The sequence below is a fragment of the Puma concolor genome, chromosome A1, assembly GCF_028749965.1.
Source record: "Puma concolor isolate L17-30 chromosome A1, mPumCon1.1.hap2, whole genome shotgun sequence".
Lineage (NCBI taxonomy): Eukaryota > Metazoa > Chordata > Mammalia > Carnivora > Felidae > Puma > Puma concolor.
Genome location: NC_141667.1, coordinates 116325223 through 116345158, shown reverse-complemented (window position 1 = coordinate 116345158; position 19936 = coordinate 116325223). Strand labels below are relative to the sequence as shown.

General features: G+C 42.6%; 1 pseudogene; it reads left to right on the top strand.

The window, feature by feature from the left end:
• The first annotated feature begins 7570 nt into the window (after positions 1 to 7570).
• Positions 7571 to 11078, top strand: LOC112860597 (succinate dehydrogenase [ubiquinone] cytochrome b small subunit, mitochondrial pseudogene; annotated as a pseudogene).
• Positions 11079 to 19936: the final 8858 nt, after the last annotated feature.

Below are 19936 nucleotides of genomic sequence, written 5' to 3'. Positions count from 1 at the left end.
TGAAGCCCGGAGCCCATAAAACATACCGAGGAAACATAGTGATGAAAGCAGGGGGTGTGAGCTAGAAATCCTGAGGTATAGTTTCCTCTAGTCCAATATGAATGTTGGGGTTCTGACTCTTCATTATGGGTGGTAAGCAACCAGAAGCCACCGTTTTTAATGCAATTAAAACACTCTCCTAACTTCCATGAACTCAACAGCCTGTCAGATTTATCCCAGAAAAACAACCTGTGTTCCAAGTGATGGAAGGTCCAGCAGCACCAGCCCCCAACCCTCTTGCCTCAGACAGACAGTCTGTCTCCAGGCAGTAAATCGTTCACCCCGACTGCTCCTGCCAGCAAACAAACAAAGTAGAAGAAAAGAAAGAAGTCATTTCCATTGATTCAACTGAGAAATAGGTGGGATTTTGGCCACAGTCTCTGCCATAATGTCTATAGGGAATTGTCTTGGCTGAGACACTCCAGCCAATCAGTGAGGAAGAGTGGGAGCTACTTCTCATTTCAGAGGGAGGGGAAGAGGTGGGCAGCTTGGGGCAGGGAGAGAATGGAGTTGGTGGCACATTGTGGAACAGCTGTGTGTTTAAATCAGAGGCCCTGGGCCAAGGGCAGTCAGAGAACATGAAAATTCCAGGCACAGAGAGGATTCCTAAAAGGGTCAACCCCTCTTTAGGCAAAGAGAGAACTGGAGGAGTAGTGATGAAAGCAGGGGGTGTGAGCTAGAAATCCTGAGGGATAGTTTCCTCCATTCCGATATGAATGTTGACTTTGGTACAATGGATTTCCGTGTGTGTGTGTGTGTGTGTGTGTGTGTGTGTGTGTGTGTGTGTGTTTTAAACAAGGAAAAATCCAATACCTACATTTCTAGTGCTGCAGTTGGTCCCATTTCATTCTTCCCAAACATGGTAAAATGTCTGATAGGTAATAAAGGGAAGAAAAGAGAGAACTTAATACTTTCATACAAAATTCTTAAATTAGGGGTCAGTTAAATGTTTTTTATTTTTTGTTTCTTCCTCTAAATAATTGTTTCCTGTTTTCCCTTTTGTCCTTGGGGCTCTCCTCTTTGCATCTCCCCTGCCCCCATTTCCCACCCACTTCCACTCTCTTTCTCTACTTTCACTTCAGTGGCTGACAAAACCAGAACGTTATTTGACTTTGAAATAGTCACTGTGGAAGTTTATGAAATCTTTTTATCCAGAGGTTTTACTAAGACAGGCATTAGCTTCTCTTTTTTGAAATAGCTTAGGGAGAGTATGCATGCTCACGTGTGTGTATGCACGTGTATGCTGGGAGAGGGGCTGGTGCTGGTGTACCTCCTTGTGGTACGGAAAAGTCTGATCCCTAGAGTAGGGGCAGAGCACAGAAGTAGGAAAAGCTTCTCTGTTTCCTCCTCAGGATCCAGTGGGAAGCCTGGCCATTTTGGCACATAACTTGGCCACCACTTTATTATGTGGTTGATTTGGAAAGCAGATTGCTCAGAACTGCAAGGAAAGGCAGAACCTTGAAAACTGCTTTTAAGCAAGGGCCCTCCTGATGCACACTCTGGGATGGGTCTATGTCACCTGTGAATGGAGGGGTATTTGCAGCCTTTTGGTGTCCGCTATGTGGGGTGGACAGTCCCCTTCCTGTGCAAAGCCACACTGGTTCTGAGGCAGTTTTGGCTTTCTGAGAACATGTCATGAAAGCAACTAAGAAACAGGAAACCATCGCTTGGGCTGTAAAGCACATTGGTGCTTTATTGAAGCCAGTGAATACAGAAAATGGTCTTAAGAATCACGAAACTAACATCAACCTGAGAGAGGAGGGAGAGAGAAAAGACAAGTGTGCATCTTCAAGTCTGGATACGGTACACTGTTTGACTGTGGTAGTCTACGAGTGGACTGCATGTGCCCCTTCCGGACTTCTACCTCTACTCAATTTTCCTTTTCCTTGCCCTCTGCTTTCCTGAGGTCAGCCCCACTTCTTCAGTAATCCTTTCCTTGGGCCACCAGATCCTCTTGGGCTTCACAAAACCCTCCCTTCTCTGCCCTTCTCCAACGTTCCAGTGATTGGAGGCTCCCTAGGTACACAGCAATCACACTGATGATCCAAGGGGGTGCCCAGGATTTGTTGATAGCTGTGATGGTCCCCACAATGCTCAGTGAACTTGGCTGAGGTCTGCCCTGACCCTACATTTAGTGCCTGAGAGTAAGACCTACGTTCTATTCGATTCAGTTCTGAGAGAGAGGGCACAAATGAGCAAGGGGCAGAGAGAGAGGGAGAGAGAATACAAGAATCTCACAAGGGGCAGAGAAACAAAGAGGGAGAGAGGGAGGGAGAGAGGGAGAGAGAGAGAGCGAGAGAGAGCGAGAGAGAGCGAGAGAGAGCGAGAGAGGGAGAAATGGGATTCACTCCAAGTGGGGCTCAAGCTCACCCGGTGCAGGGCTTGTGTGCACCAGAAGCGGGGCTCGAATTCATGAGCCATGACATCATGACCTGTACTGAAATCAGATGCTTAACCAACTGAGCCATCCAGGTGCTCCAAGACCTACTTTTTAAAGGAAAGAAAGAGAATGACTGAATGACAAGGTTTGTTTTGTCATGTTTTCTATTTATAAGTGAAACCACATTCAGAGAAAATTTGTGACCATAAAGTTGGCATCTATCTATCTATCTATCTATCTATCTATCTATCTATCTATATTTTTAGTCAGTCTTCTGTTGGGGAATTTTTCTTCTATTTTTTAAGAGAAAATAAAAGCCAGTGGATAGAAACTCTCTCAAATTCTTGCCACATACCTTTCTTCTGCTCCCTCCACCATAGTTGAAGAGATTGCTCACTGCCACAGTCAATTCTAAGGCTTTCCCTTGCAGTCTGATAGACTTAGCTCCATTCTACATTCCTTCTGCTTCCTGTTGCCTCTCTCCAGGTTAGCTAATTCCTAGAAACACGAAACAACTCACCCGGCAGTGAATCTGTCCCATGCAAACTAACAAATTCGGAATCTGTACCCTAACCACCTCTTTTCTGTGGTTCTCACAGGGCTGTTACACTTGGCCCACTATCCTCCTACTCTAACTACCACAGGGCTGGGTAGCAGACAGCTAGAGACAGGCCCACTGCTTCCAGAGCCTGCTGGTTATTCCTGCTAGCCGGTCCTAAACCTGTCCACGCTGCCCTGCCTTCCTATAAAAACCAAAATAAAGCCTTCTGCCCATGTTTCTCCCCATCTCCCTCTGTTTCATGACTGACCCTGGTACTTCCCCCATGTGGCCCTGTGTGGCCTGGTGTACCCCTCTTCTATTGAATTGTAATAAACTATGTTTTCAGTGGCAGGGGTCTCCTGATCTGTGAGCTTCCTATTATTGGAATAATAATGAAACCTAATTTTAGACCATCTGCTCACGTCCTTATCTGGTTCCTTTGGTTTCAGTCAAGCATATTGAAATAGGTATTTACACTCTCCATCACCACTTCCCTACCACCCTCCATTCTGAAATTCTCCTAAAATTTGACTTCTCTCCCAATATTCCCCTAACACTGCTTCTGTCAAGATCACAAATGATCTTATTGCTGAAATTTAAGGTGGCTTTTCCGGCATTACTTGATTTAAGCTCTAAGCAGCATCTCATACTTGGTAACCCCTGTGCTCGTGAAAATGACTTCCTTGGGCTTTAATGATATCTATCTTTTTCACCACAATGTCTGATAATCTTTTGTGGGTTCCATTTTGGTTTATTTGTTCACTGCAGAATCCATAGAAAACTCAACAGTATACTTGTCATTTCCACTTGGACATCCACCAGCATTTTAGAATGGGGACATCCTAAATTTTTTTAAAATATTTATTTTTGAGAGAGACAGACAGAATGTGAGTGGGGGAGGGGCGCAGAGAGAGAGAGAGAGATAGAGAGAGAGAGAGGGAGACACAGCATCTGAAGCAGGCTCCAGGCTCTGAGCTGTCAGCACAGAGCCCAATGTGGGGCTCAAACTCACAAACTGTGAGATCATGACCTGAATGGAAGTCAGGTGCTTAACCAACTGAGCCACCCAGGCTAGAATGGGGACATCCTAAATCAAGATCACATCTCCATCCCAAGCCCACTCTCCTACTGTATTTTCTTTCTCAATGAATGGCATTGCCATCCCTGTAGTTGCCCTAGTCAAAACACTGATGGCATCCCCAGCCCCTCTCTGCCACATTCCCCACATCCAGTCAGTAAGGCCTATGACTTTTACTTCTACTTATTACTTTTATTTCAAATCGATTTCTTTCTATTTCAATTGTTCCGACATTTAGTTCAAGTTATTTTACCTCTCACCTGGTGAATCCAACAGTTTCCTAACTACTCCCTGCCTCCATCTTTGTCCCTTTCTTTCCATTCTTCTCATTGCAGCCAGTGCTCTTTCTAAGCATTCACATCAGAGCAAACAACTACTTTTCCCCACTTAACACTCCTTTGCTTGTGCCTCACTGCCCTTAAGACAAGGTCCAAATTTTTCCACATGGCCTTCAAGGACTTTGATCTTGAGTTCCCTGCTTGCTTCTCTTGTCTCTGATCATCCTTACTACGACCCCATCATACTAAACTATTGCAGTGTTCTGTCTGTGCAGTTCCATGAACTCTCTTTCCTTCTCCTGTTCCTGGCCAACTCTAGCTCATAATTAGATCCCAGGTTAGAGATATGAATCCTGCATTAAAGCCTTTTCTGATTTTTAGGTGCCTCTAGAGCCAATAGAATACCGCCCTCAAAAGTCTTAATACACTATAGTCAGTGCCTTCTCCTTGCCTGTTTCCCTGGTAGTTATAAGCACCTTGAGGGCAAGACCATCTCTGGTCAACTACACAATTTCCAGCGTCCTACACAGTGCTGGCATAAATACTTGTTGAATAAATGACAGTAATTCCAACCAATGTTTGTGGGCAAGAGTGGTTCAGTGACATGGCCTGTTCTGAGCACACTAACATTATTGTCCTCACATTCCTTTCGTCATCAAGAATAATATTCATTGAGTGCTCACTGTGTGTCATGCTATTTTCCAAGAGCAGGGGAAAAAAGCCAGACCACTTCCTTATTTATTCCATTGAAATGGTATTTAAATAAAGTCACTTTCATTTTTCTTTTATTTCAGTGGTGATTAAAACTGAGATCATTCTTGTAGGGGCTGCTGTATAAAAGCCCGAAGAACTAATCATTGGCCTTAAGCAACACTGACTTCAGGGGGTAGGTTTCTTAGTTATCCATGATATATTTTGACCATATGCATCTAACCATTCATTAGAAGCCTAAAAATGTTTAAGGTCAAATCATCACCATTTAAAAACATACTTACTTGTTCAGGGATTGTTTTCCAACTGGTTGAACTGGACCACATGTTTATCATCTCTAATTAATTCCCATAATTAAATAATTGACAAACTAAAGCCATCTTTTGGTTTGCTTATAGAAATGCAATTGTTAATATATGTTGATATTAATGGCTAATATTAGCAATTAATTGCTAATATGAGGAAAAGGAGGGCACAACAAAGTCACTATTTCTAGTTAGTGGAATTTTTGATGATTTCCTAGAGCAAACAAATGTTTATATGTCTGACATTTTGAGCATATCTGGCAGAGGCTATAAATAATATTGCAACTTATGTATCTGACATTTGGCATTGCCATCTCCAGAGACTCTGCCCACATTTGTTATCAGTTTGCAAAGACCTAACAGGAAGAGCCAGACATTCCTGGATTAAATTATTCCATTTCATCTTCACAGAGAAGAAATTGTAGCATTTTCATGTGACTGGGCAGGAAAGGTGCTGCCTTAGTCCACTTGGGCTGCTATACCAAATATCATAGACTGGGTGGCTTCTATTTCTTACACTTTCTCAGTCTGAATAGACTAAGACAAATGGATCTTGCCCAAGAGAACTTCCTAGAGAGGGGACCCCAAAAGAATGGTGGGCAGTCAGTATCATGGGGCTGGTAGGAAGACATAAGCTGCTGGCCAGAGGAGAGCTGTTCTCACCAAGAGAGACCAAGTTAGATAAGCTAGAAGCAGTCCCACTGGAGAGAGGCAGCTATGTCACAGCTAGCACCCCAGGGAGGGAGGAGGAGGGCAGAGGCCAGAGCACAGCCTTGAGGATGCATCTTTGCTCCCTCAGCCCCTCTCTCCACAGGGTGGCCCTGAGGGGTCTAACACATGTGCCAGGAAATTGGAGAAGAGGTAGATAAAGAAGGAAAGAGGAAGCTAACAACACATCATGGCAGGCTCCAAGCCTGAAGCCAATGTAAGCTACAAGTTTAGAGGAGAATTATATTGGAGTTGAGATGTTAAACTGTTCTGCACTTTTAAAATGAAAGACTGTTCTTGGGCCTGAAAAGGCCCCAGGTTCTATGGGACCTGCCTGAGATTTTATCTAGGACCTGGAAAAATGGTCTCTGCTTAGTACGGAGTGGTGGGCAAAACTAAAACTGCTTTCATGTGCACGGTTTATTGAGACTGACTTCTGAAAAGAAATGAGTCACATATACATTTTGGAATGTTTGCTAAAAAAATTCTATGGCTTCTTTTTTTTAATTAAAAAAAATTTTTTTAAGTTTATTTATTTTCAAGAGATAGAGAGCGTGAGCAGGGAGGTGCAGAGAGAGAGGGAAACATAATCCGAAGCAGGCTCCAGGCTCCAAGCTGTCAGCACAGAACCCCACGTGGGGTCTGAACTCATGAACGGTGAGATCATGACCTGAGCCAAAGTCAGACGCTCAACCAACTGAGCCACCCAAGCGTCCTGACTTCTTTTTTGTGTATATGGGTATGTACATACACATATAACATATATACAGAATCGTGGACTTTTACAGTTGGAAGGATACTTAAAGATGTTCTAGTCCAACATGCTCATTTCACAAATGAGGAAAATTCAGTTTCTTTAAAATCTCTTTCAGTCCCAAAGTTCTGTGATTTTGCAATATTGACAGCTGCTCATAGAAGATATTGAAATAAACCACACTTTTCTCTAACAGATATGCACTCAACTTTTATTTTTTAATTTTTTTTTTAACATTTATTCATTTTTGAGAGAGAGAGAGAGACAGAGCATGAACGGGGGAAGGTCAGAAAGAGAGGGAGACACAGAATCCGAAACAGGCTCCAGGCTCTGAGCTGTCAGCACAGAGCCCGACGCGGGGCTCGAACTCACAGAACGCAAGATCATGACCTGAGCCGAAGTCGGATGTCCAACCGACTGAGCCACCCAGGTGCCCCTGCACTCGACTTTTAAAACAGAGCCAAGTAACCTGTGATGTCAGAAAGGCACTCTGAATACCAGTTGGTTCATTGCTTCTGCAGGAAGCTTGCCTTTTTTTTTTTTTAATAGATGGGGGATATGTCAACCTAAATAACTGCAATATTTGACTAAGAGCCAAGCCTCCAAGTCCAAAAACAGAGTCCAAATTTGCCCTTGTTTTAGATGAAATAATTTCTATTCACCTTCAGAGAACCTTTCAGTCCTACCTGTCCAGAGATTTATGCATATAGGCTTACAAGATGTCAGTCTTTCCAAAAAACCTTGGTTCTGTGCCCCTGAGCTTTCCCCCTACCCCGATGGCAGAGGCAAAGGTAGAAGGAAGTTTCAAAGATCTTCAGGCAGGAAAACAGAAGAGTAGGCAATGATCACAGTCCATTAATCTCATTCCTTCTGAGTTCTTGTACCACTCATGAGCCTACCATGTGAACCTCAAGGGAGTGGTCCCGCCATCTTCTAGGACCTCAGAGTTCTCCACTGGGGTCTCTGCATCTTATTTGTGGTGAAGGAACAGAGAGAGCATGAATGGCTCTAGACCTGTTAGGGAAGTCAGACACATCACAGCCACTCACATTCAGAATCAGCCCATGCCTCACCTGCTGCAAGAGCCTGGGAAATGTAGTTTTGACATGTGCCCAGGAAAAAAGGACATGATGGTGTTGGTGGCCATCAGTGGTCTCAGCAGCAGCCTGATATCTCTGTGCCTGATATCTCTGTGGGGGATCAATGTGTGCATGGACTATGCCCCAAATGGCTAGGCAGGGAGCCTGGCCCTGCCACATGGAGCTGTAAGGCACAGTGATTGTACCGACCTCGTAGGACTGTTGTGAGGTTACACAAGAGGACTCTTCAGAGTTCTAAATTTAGAACAATGGCTGCTCTTAGTAAACAACTGAGGAATAATAGCTATTTTTGAATGGAAAGCACCTCATCAGGTCTGACAAAAGAACATTAGAGGCTATTGTTTCTCCTTTCTCTTATTTATGGCTTCAACTAAAAATGTTGTTTTCTAATGTTTGAGGTCCTTCAATGCTTTCCGCCTGCTTCTCCTTTTCTTTCCAGCTTTCTTCTTTGCTGCAGCTTTGGATGGCTGTTTCCCTTCCGGATTTTTATTTCCTCCATCACGCACCCTCTGGCTGTAAAAGTCTCCTTTGCTTATGCTCTGTCCTGTGGCCTCCAGTTCCTTCCCCACCATCGAATACCTCCTGAAAACTTCCTCTTAATGAAACCTTCTCTTTATTGCCCATTTAAAGATTGTTTCTAAATTAAGTGGAGTGCTCCCTTCTGGTTTTCTACTTTTCTCCCTGTATATTTTATCAATTCTCACAGGAAATAAAACCCAGGAGAAACAGAGCTATTAGCAGCAGCAATACCAGTAATTGGCAATCAGATTTTATGGAGTTTCTTGGATACTGATGGAACAAAGTCAGAAAATAGAACCCATCTATGTCACTGCTTTACCCATGTAATCCAACCTGGAGAATTTTGGTTGGCATCCTCATCGACAATGAGCTTTACAAAAGGAGGCATTTTGTTTTATTCCAACTGTAGCTTCCTCACCCTTGAACAATGTACATAATGGGTATTCACAACTTTTTTGCTAAAATAATCTTCAATTGGAGAAGGGAGAGTTAACAGCAGAAAGTGGTACATGAAAACAAGGTAATATTTATTAAAAACTACTTAGTTTCTTCTGATATTCTCTACCACAACTTTTTAAGGAATTTTTAATTATAAGATTAAAGTCATTATGAAGAAGTATTCTTCTTAGAATCAAAAAGTATATTTACAGTGTTAGAAGGGCTAGCACATTTCATAAAAATGTTGGTCTTAGGATCTAAGTGGCCATTCTTCATCACATTATTTTCTCTTAGAAACTGTTAATAAGATGGAGCCCCTGGGTGGCTCAGTCCATTAAGCGTCTGACTTCAGCTCAGGTCTGATCTTACTGTTCATGGGTTTTAGCCCCGCAGTGGGGCTCTGTGCTGATAGCTTGGAGCCTGCTTCAGATTCTCTCTCTCTCTCTCTCTCTCTCTCAAAAATAAATAAACACTAAAAAATTTTTTTAAAAACTGTTAATAAGACACCCTTTCCAGATTCAGTTTAAGTGAAAGAAGGCATTTACCCCTATGTTCTTGACAGTGAAATTTTAAGGTAATTAAAAAACTCAGAGCAAAGCATTATGTCCTGTTAAGCCTTATTTTAAAATGGTTTGCACAGATACCTTTCAATTGTTCAAGATAAAACACACATAGAAGCTTCCTGACATTTTGTTCTAAGCTTCTTTTCTTGTAAGAACCAGTATTACACTGAAAACACAGAAGAGACAGATGATTTTTAACTTTATGCTTTAATGTCTGCACGTGCACATATTTAGGTCTATGCTACTCAAAGCCAATTCTCTATCATCAGGGGACTGCTTTGAAAGTTGAAAGATCCTGCAGGCCTCTTTCCCTCCTTCTCACTCTTCCAGAGTTCATAAGCATACCCACAGATGGGCTAAGAGGTTAAGAAAAATGGAATCAGGGAAATGGGTTTGTTTTGCTTCTTGTGTGCAGCTGTGTTGAAAAGGTTTGTGTGAAGAGAGAGAAGGTAATAGATAATCCATTAAAAGAGCTGTGCCTCAGGAATACCAGAAACACCTCTCTACTTTTTGCTGCATTAAGTACCTCTGTCTGATCCTCCTGTCCCTCCACCCTGAGAAACTCTCATCTTGGCCCCTGGGTTGGGCTGAGAATGGCAGGGGCTGGGACTGGTGAAAGCATTAGTTTCAGTGTCCCCACCCCCCCCCCCATCATCTTCACACTTCCTACAGAGTCACAGAAGTTGGCTCTCTTTTCCTGAATAGAGCTACTGATGAGGAAATACGGTCAAATTAGCAAGAAGTATCATTTTGAGAAAGAAATACTCAGCAATGCCAACGCTTTTGAGAATGGGGCAACTTTGTCAAATACGTAAATTGGTTTTTTCTTCTGCTGAACCAGTGAGGTTACCACTTTATAAGAACTAGTCCAGATTTCCTCATACTCTGACCCTGTACCAGCTACAAAAAGACCCTGGCTTTCATCTTCAGGATCTTTAAGAGGTCCAATGTCAACACTCTGGATTATCATTTCAATTTGAATTCAAGTTTGTTCATGTCTAGAGTTTTGTTTTTGATTTTTTTTAAGTTCTGAGACTGTGACTCTGGGGACTCTGTAATTTAGCATGGAAGAATAAAAGTAGCTTCAGTAGAGAGAGGGACGAGTCTCCGGAGGCTGTCTTGTGTAGTGCCCAAAGAGGCAGAGCTCTGTTTCTACAGATGCCAGTGGTCAGACATGCTCGTGCTCACGTGTTAGCATTTCTCCAGGTCCGACCTGCCTCAGGATGGTGGAAAACACAGCACATTCACCTGTCACCCAACCACCATTGTGGTTCCTAGGCTTCATCTCTCAGCTTGACTGGTGAGAGGGTTGGCAGTGTTTTGCTCCTGGGCCTAGTTCCAGCTGCTGATTTGGACCATGGCTCTGTGACGGACTACTCCCTGGCTGCAGCCCTCACTTTTCATAGTTACTGGGGCCTTGGACAAGTGGTTACTGACTATGTTCGAGGGGATGCTTGGCAGAAGGCTGCCAAGGCAGGTGTTTTGGCATTCTTGGCTTTAACCTTTGCTGGGCTTTGTTATTTCAGCTTTTATCCTATGGGCATCTGCAAATCTGTTGCCATGATGTGGAAGCTCTGACCTCTTTGACCTAATACCTTGAAAATGGACTGTACACCTCTTTTCCTCTGCTCTGTTAAGCCATTTAACTCACAATAAGGAGGAAATAACAGTTAAGCCCACTGGTGAGACAAATCTCTTCTCAACACCTGGTTATTTTTAGAATTTAGTCTTCGAGGAAAAAGCGTGAGAGGAATTGTATCCAAGAAATCTGGAGACTGAGTTCCATTGTATAACTAAGCATTATATATGAGCTTTTCCCTTTTAGTTTATCCTAAAGGGAATTCCGCTTTGTTCTATCAATACCTGATCAAATTTCTGTATTTGTCCTGGGAATGATGGAGAAAGGGAAAGATTGTTACTTTCTTTAAAAGTTTTTTTTTTATTTATTTTGAGGGGTTGGGAGGACAGGGAGGAGAGAGACAATCCTAAGCAAGCTCCATGCTGTCATTGCAGAGCCCAATGCAGGGCTTGATCTCACAAACCGTGAGATCATGACCTGAACCAAAATCAAGAGTCAGATGTTTACCAACTGAGCCACCCAGGCACCCCAAAGACTGTTACTTCTTAAGTAAAGACTTCCCCAAAATTAGTGTTCAATTTTTGAAAACTTGCCTCTCTGTTCATTCAATACCAGTAACTGATGGTTACATGTTCTATGGAAACTTTAAAAAATCAGGATATACTGGGGTACCTGGGTGGCTCAGTCAGTTAAGCATCTGACTTAGGTTCAGGTCACTTTCTCACAATTCCTGGGTTCCAGCCCCACATTGGGTTCTGTGATAACAGCTCAGAGCCTGGAGCCTGCTTCAGATTCTGTGTCTCCCTCTCTCTGACCTTCCCTCTCCTTGCTTGAGCTCTGTCTCTGTTTCTCAAAAATAAAGAAACCTAAAAAAATTTTTTTAAATAAAAATTAAAAAATAGGACATACTGTTATTTCACATTACTAATTTCTTTCTTTTTTTATTTTTGAGAGGCAGAGGGTACAAGTGAGGAAAGGCAAAGAGAGAGAGAGTGGGAGGGAGAGACAAGGAAAGAAAGGGGACTCACCTGAGGTGGGGCTCATGTTCACCCAAACTCAAACTCATGAACTGTGAGATCATTACCTGAGCTGAAGTCAGATGCTTAACTGACTGAGCCACCCGGGGGCCCACACATTACTCACTTCTAACTCCTGGGAAGAAGAGCCTGAAGAGCTTCTGAAGTGTAGAGAAATCCCGTGTAGGGAAGAGTCCCCCTTAGAGATGTCTCAAAAAAATTACAGATTCTACTGGGGACTTAATCCTCCTAATATATTTATTGTACTTACCCTAAATGTATCCTTATGTATTTATTTTACCTGTCCTAAAATCTCTGTCCACAAATATAACACTGTAAGTAATAAAGCATTATTTTTCCCACTGTGGGAATCTCTAGTGTGAAAACATAGTTTATGAAAATCAAGTTTTTTAAAACAATAAAATACTATACAATAAAAAAGAATAAAAGTAGAGAAATAATTTAAGAGTTAACATTTGGTTTTACTTGTGAAAATCCTTAAAGGAAACTTGATTTCAAGTGTAGTCAGGAAACCCTGAAGGGGGAGCTGTCACACTCTACCACTTGCCCTTGTTTGCAGAGCCCACCAAGAAGCAGCACAGCTCAAATGTCCCAGTAGGAAGAGGTTTACTTTACTACCCGCAGCAGGTAGCAAGTTTTCTCCTTGCCCAGGAACGATCCAGCCAATGACAACTGCAGCAACTCAGCCAATGAGAAGTTGTCACAACCCCAAACTCTTGTTTTCTTCCAAAAGACTTCAGTTCCCAGCAGCCCTTGCCAACACCCTTCTTTCCCCTACAAAAGGCCACTCCTCTCCTTAGTTCTCTGGACTTGCCTATGGTTGCTGTGGTTTGCATGTCAGGAATTGTAATTCTTCTATTCCCCAAATAAACTCATTTTGCTGGTTAACTGGCTAGTTTATTTTTAAGTTTCACATATTAAGGGATAATCTATTGGTTTCAAATGACCAAAACAGAGAGCATACAGTTTAAATGACTTTTTTTCTTCTAATAAATACAGGAAAATCCTCACAACTTAACCTCATATAAATTTGTTGTACCCTTAATATTTTAAACATTATTTTTCCTACAGCATCTACCACAGGGCAGTTAAAACATGTTTGCTGACACAATGAACGACAGCATGAAAGCATTACAATCAAATGCTTCAGAGCCAGAATGCACTAAGAACAGAGAATACGTGCTAGAAATGGAAATAATTTCCAGATCTGGACATTAGAATACTTAAGAAGTCTTCCTGCCCGAGTGATGTCAGAGCTCTTGGGTCACATGATTTAAACTAACCTTTTTCTTTACCAACAAACAGTGATTGGTTATATAACCAGCCAAGGAATTCAGACCCATACACATCCATTTCTGTACAAAAGATGTATGATTTGCCTGGCTTATAAATATGAGAATACCTCCTTGATTCCAGGAGAGTTGACCTAAGGAAAGGCACTGTCACATCCATTTCCTACCTACCATGACTAGTATCTATCTTTTGACGAGGAGGGCAGTTAAGGGGGAAAACATACATTTCTTGAGTATTAGAGGGTGTTGGGGTAACTGCAAGATCAGGTGTGAAATTAGAGTGTACTGCCCACATTACCACCAGGATACCTACCTTGAACAGAAAAACTGATTAAACTGAGCTGTGAGCTGTTAATAGGCTCACAAGGTAACACGAAGAAACAGTGTTCATCCATGAATACTCATTAAGGTGTGATGTGGCTCATGATGTGCTCTAAGGGGAAATCCCATTCTGAGTACAGTGCTGAGTCATGCATACACGTATTATATGGGTTTCCTTAACCCTTGGATTATATTCTATCCCATGAAACATCACAATTTAATACAGTACAACCTAGGTATGATTCCTGTGCCCCAGCATCAGTGCTTGCAAAAGGATATGTCTTAACAATATTGCAATCTGCTGCACAGTTTCGGGTATCTGTCTCTTGCTTCAACCCTGCTTGGAAGGAACAGACAGACCCCAGGAGGCCGCTTCCTCAAGTCTCCCACCACCCCGCAACCTCTTTTGCAGTCGCAACGTTCGGAACCACCTTCTCAGCCATCCTGTGCCTCCCCGAAGAGCCAACACCGATTTCCGCACTTGGCCCCTTTCCTGTGCACCAGCACGAGCTCCCACGTGCGTCAGAATTATGCCACCCGGGTGGCAGCCGCGTCCACCGCCTGGCCCACCTGCCTCTGCGCGTCTCCCGCACTCACCTCTGTCTGGGCCGCTGTTTCCACGGGGAGGACGTGGCTCTGTGGACGCAGGCCACGTTGCGAGCTGAGAAGCTCCAGGGTCCCCGCGTCGCTGGAACAGGCCAGCCAGGCGGGGCCGCAGCGCTTCTTCCAGGACGTGCAGGAGCCACGCACGTGAGCGGGATCGACCTCGGGACGCCAAGGCAGCGGCCCCGGCCGGGAGGATCCCGAATCCCGTCCTGTGCGTCCGGGGACGTGGCCTCTGCCCCCACCCACCCACCCGCGTCTGCGGGCCACCTGCGGGACCTCGGCCAGCTGCGCAGGTGCCGCCCATCGCGAAGATGGACATCACCTGCCTGACCCCGTGGGCCGGCCCGCCGGCGGGGCAGGGGGCACCTCCTCACCTGACTCCCCCCTCAGGCACCGCCTTTCTCCGAGGGGCCCCCTGGCTCTTCCCTGGTGTCAGAGCTTCTGCCTGAGCCTCTTCCTGAGGCCACCAGGCAGCCCTTCAACCACCCTGGAGCCCTCTCCCAAGCCATAGACCAAATGGAAACAATAAAGCTTTTGCAGCAGATAAAATTAATTCAAAGAGCTCTTAAATCTGAAAGATTACCCCCCCCCCCCGCCCCCAAAATGTTATACCCAGTGGTATGGTGGTAAACCAGATCTCAAATAAAAGAAAGCCCTGATTGGGGCGCCTGGGTGGCTCAGTCAATTGAGCGTCCGATTTCGGCTCAGGTCATGATCTCGCGGTCCGTGAGTTCGAGCCCCGCGTCGGGCTCTGTGCTGACAGCTCAGAGCCCGGAGCCTGCTTCAGATTCTGTGTCTCCCCCCTCTCTCTGCCTCTCCCCTGCTCATGCTCTGTCTCTGTGTCAAAAATAAATAAAAACATTAAAAAAATTAAAAAAAAAAAAAAAAAAGAAAGCCCTGATTTGTAGTGTTTTCCAGTTTCCATGGTGTAAATGTTTCCACCAGGGCCAATTTCAAGCCACCAATGGTGGCTGACAAGAACTGGCTCTAGCACATCCAAGGAAGCAAAATCTTACTCACTGTATAAGCCTTTGTTAGAATAGTACAAAAGGCTTTATGGAACTTTGACTCTTCATCCTGCCCGGGTAGAATGTGGCAACGGGAGGTGATGCTCCCCAATCTCACTGCTATGGAAACTGAATGGGCTAGCTCTCAGGAACTAGAAAGTCAAAGGAGGGGAAATTCTTTAAATCTTTTCTTTTTTTTTATTTGCATTTATATTTTTTCCTTCCCCAAAGTCACGTGTTCAGAGACCACTGGGGTAGATATCTTAGAGTTAGCTGCGTTGACACATGAGAACATTGCCTTGTGTTTTTTAAATTTTTTAATTTTTTTTAATGTTTATTTTGAGAGACAGACGCACACACACAGAATCCAAAGTAGGCTCCAGGCTGTCAGCACAGAGGCTGACACGGGCCTCGAACTCAGAAACTGTGAGACCATGACCTGAGCCGAAGTCAGATGCTTAACTGACTGAGACACCCAGGTGCCTGAACATTGCCTTGGTTTTTACCTTTTCTTGCATTCAAAGGCTTTCTTGGCTTTGTCATAGAGATTTGAGAAAAGTCTGATAGCCTCCTGCTACCTGTAAACAACGATGCTGACTGGCCTAGCCTTCTGTTTATTGTTGTTCTCTAACATACTTCCAGAAACTTCTCATCTAACTCTGCAGCTTGAATGAATAGCTTATACTTTCAAATATGGTTAGTGTTTGGCTCAGTGGTGATCTCCCTGAAGTCCTTTTTTAGGCCCTTAAGCTTCCTTTTTAGCCTGTTGGAGCATAATGCTTGTAGCTCTGTATCTCATAGATAGGTATGATTCAATCAATTCTAGTGTTTGAGCCCTGATGAAGTAGAGGAGATACCATTATGTCCTGGGACATCATGGAACAATGTCTTAAGTGTTAGTAAGGCAAGTGGGTGTCATCTTGTGAGAGTGAGACCAGTCCTTGATTTGTCTATTGCAGGGAACAATTCTTTGGGCTCTAAGATGTGGCTTTGCTTCCTCATAAACTGTCTTTTTATTATCAGTAATAGTGAATATAATTGGTTTCTTTTTAAAAGCTTTCTTGGAGTACTTTTATATATCACATTAATGGAAATGATGGAGATAATTTCCTTCCTTCATTCCTTTATGTCACTCACTGTTATTCACTTTCAGTGCACCAAAGATATTGTTCATGGTCATCTGTATCTGGGCTCAGCACTTGGTTTCATTGCCAATGCACAGCCAACTACAGTCTCCTATACCATCCACTCCACCTTCTCACCTTATAGCTGGCCCCACATCTCCACATCTCCAAACTCCAGCTTCCCATCATTGAAGTCAACATGTTAGATTCTACCTTGTCCCCCTAAGGGAACTGGCAGTCTTTCTTTTGCTCTCCTTTTTCCTAGTTGTGGACCACTAGCAATTGCAAGGTAATTTACATTCAATGTAAATAAAATTTTTACTAGGGACTTAATTAACAAGCTATTTCCTATTTTTCACACATTAGTGTGAAAACTACCTTTGTCCTTCTGATGACAGTTGTGCATGCTGACTGAAAACTTTTGAGCTTTTTTTTAAGTTTATTTATTTACTTTGAGAGAGAGAGGGAGAGAGAGAATCCCAAGCAAGCTCCACACTGTCATAACAGAGCCCAATATGGGGCTCAAACTCACACACTGTGAGATCATGACCTGAGCTGAAATCAAGAGTCAGATGCTTAGCCAACCAAGCCACCAGATGCCTATTGAGATTTTGATACAATTCGTTCATTGACTTTTCATATTTGGCCTTTGGGGATTTCTTGGAACTTATCTGCTTAAAAGACCAAGATTGGACAAAATAGAGATCAGAATCAGAAGGCATTTTCTTTGAAAACATAATAGTTTGATAGAAACATACCATTTATTGATAGTCTTCATCTATCAGTATTAATGTTTCTATGCCAATGTCTAGGGAATTGAATTTCCTGATTTCAAAGATCATTTTCAAATAGTAAGCATTTTAAAAAATACATCATTTTCCCTGAAGGCAATAAGAAAGGCTAGCTACTACATGTGAGAGCTGCTACCATGTTTTTTTTTTTTTTTTAATTAATTAATTTCGTTTTTTGTTTGTTTTGTTATTTTGTGTGTGTGTTTGAGAGACAGAGCATGAGCAGGGGAGGGACAGAGAGAGGTTGGGGACAGAGGATCCAAGGTGGGCTCTGTGCTGACAGCAGCGAGCCTGATGTGAAGCTTGAACTCACAAACTGTGAGATCATGACCTGAGCTAAAGTCAGACGCTCAACGGACTGAGCCACCCAGGCACCCCTTATTTAGTTTTTAACTTGAGTGTTATATATCATGCTAAGGTCAAATATGCTCCTTCCTAATTACCCCCATTTAATCCCTAGGGTGGATTCCAAATGGTTCTTTTCAAAAACCACTTTAAAAATGCCAGGATGCTTAGAGACATGCATTGGAAAATTTCAAAGAGTAAGGGCCAAAGCAAAATCAATGGTTATGTTTGCCTTTGTGGGAAGGAGGCACAATATTTCTAACCAGTCACTTAGTGAGATTTTCTAAAATTGTGTATCAAGCTGTGATTTAACAGACTTAGAAAGGATAATAATCTGGAGTCACAGAAAGCTATTTATATTGGCTGAATTCTATGAAGATAAGAGCATTAGAATTTAGTGTTTACTGGGAGAAAGGACACCTGTGTTAAACCAAGTGATTACTGAAGGAGAAAAGGAAAAATTGGGGGAAACCCTGGCTTCCAACAATTGTAATTGGTTAGCACAAATTACTGAATTGGTCTGCTCTTTCCACAAATATTAACCTTAGCTACACTATGCCTGTACAGCATATAAGCTAAATAAGTAAATTCAGAAAGGGAAGCTTTGCCAAAGATGTATCACACCAATGAAATTTCTGGAACAGGAAAATGATGATTTGGGAATTATGTATGGGACTATGGGACTAGAAAGACTTCACTGCTAAGGCCTGTTCTGCCATTAGTTGTGTGACTTTGGGAAAATTAGTTCTTTCTTTGCCTTGGATTCCTTGTCTGTACTTGGACAATATAGGTTGATTTGATATAATGATTCCAATGAAATAATGTATGCAAAGTTATGATGTTTATGTGTGTAAATAAATGAGTCCTTAGCAATGAAGGGAAATATAAGTGGCAAAACAAGAAAATAGTCATTTTAGAAAAAAAAATTTTTCTCAACATTTTTAAAGTTGGGCACAAGTTGGTGAATACCTACCTAATATCTGATTTGGTCAGTAAAATATTGGCTGAGGATAAATCTACCTCAAACAAGCAACTTTACTTGGTGGCAAAACGATAGCTCCTCTACTGATTTATTTATATTTTTTTATTTATTTTTGAGAGAGAGAGAGAGAGAGAGAGGATCTGAAGCAGGTTCTGCGCTGACAGCAGAAAGCCTGATGTGGACCTCTAATTCATGAACTGCAAGATCATGACCTGAGCCTTAAGTCCAATGCTTAACTGACTGAAACACCCAGGAACCCCAAGGATATCTGCTCTATTTAAAAAGGTGGTATTGGGAAGCATATTACTTCTTCATAGCTAGCAAAAGATCCTTAAATCAACTTCGATAGAAAGGCCTAGCATTAGAGAATGCTATGTGTGTATATATGTGTTGGGAGGTGGTGGCTTATTCCATAGCTGTACACAGGTATTGTTTTGTTTTTGTTTTTGTTTTTTAAATTGTTTTGGCCTCTTAGCTATCCATGTGGTAAAGAGAACTTAAATGATCACTTAGGGACTGAGCTTTGGTTAGTGTGGTAATCTTTTGGATAGTTCATAAATATTCCAATTCTCCCCTTTTCTGACCCATGGGAGGACTTTATTTCCTTATCCCATTTGGAGTTAGACATGTCCATATGCTTGATCTGGTAAATGAAATAGGATAGGTGGTGATAAGACTCACATCGCATTTCTGCTGTTTTTGTCACCAAGGAGGTGCATGTTGAAGTGGAATCTACATGAGCCAACTCTGCCAGCTGGTATGGAGCACGTGTTGTGAATGAGAAAACAAAATTGTCAGCCAATGAGATTTTGGTGTTATTATTGAAGAAGAGGTGAGCCTATGCTGACTAAGCTAAGCAGGACAGGGCCAGGTGTCTACTATGTCTACTGTGGATGAACACAGATTCTGAAGTAACCAGGTGACACAATAGAACTACCTAACTGATACTTAACAGAGAATGATTCTTCAAAGATGCAGCCCACAAACAAAACAAAACAGAATAGAAAACTCTTCAGTATCGATGTCCTGGGAGCTCTTCCATTTGCACCAGGATTTGCCCTCCTTATCAACTACTGTCTAACTTGGGTGATTGGTCACAGGCTTTTTCTTATATAATCGCTAATTCAGACTACTATCATTGTCAAAACGAGATTGTGGAAATAATGACCTCTTTTTTATCACTTTCTACATCTCTCGATCTTGCCACCTCCCCCTCTACATTCTGACTTCCTTCCCTTCCTTCTTTTATGGAAAAAAACAAAACAAAACTGAGTGCCTACTATGTGCCAGGCACTGTACACACTTCTATAAGCACAAAGCCAAAGAACTATGTTTTGGCTTCAGAGGAGCTTCTATTTAGTTAATGGCATAGTCTGACCTCTCTAAACAAATAATGCTAATATCAAATGGTAAGCATTGTACTTGAGATATTTACAGA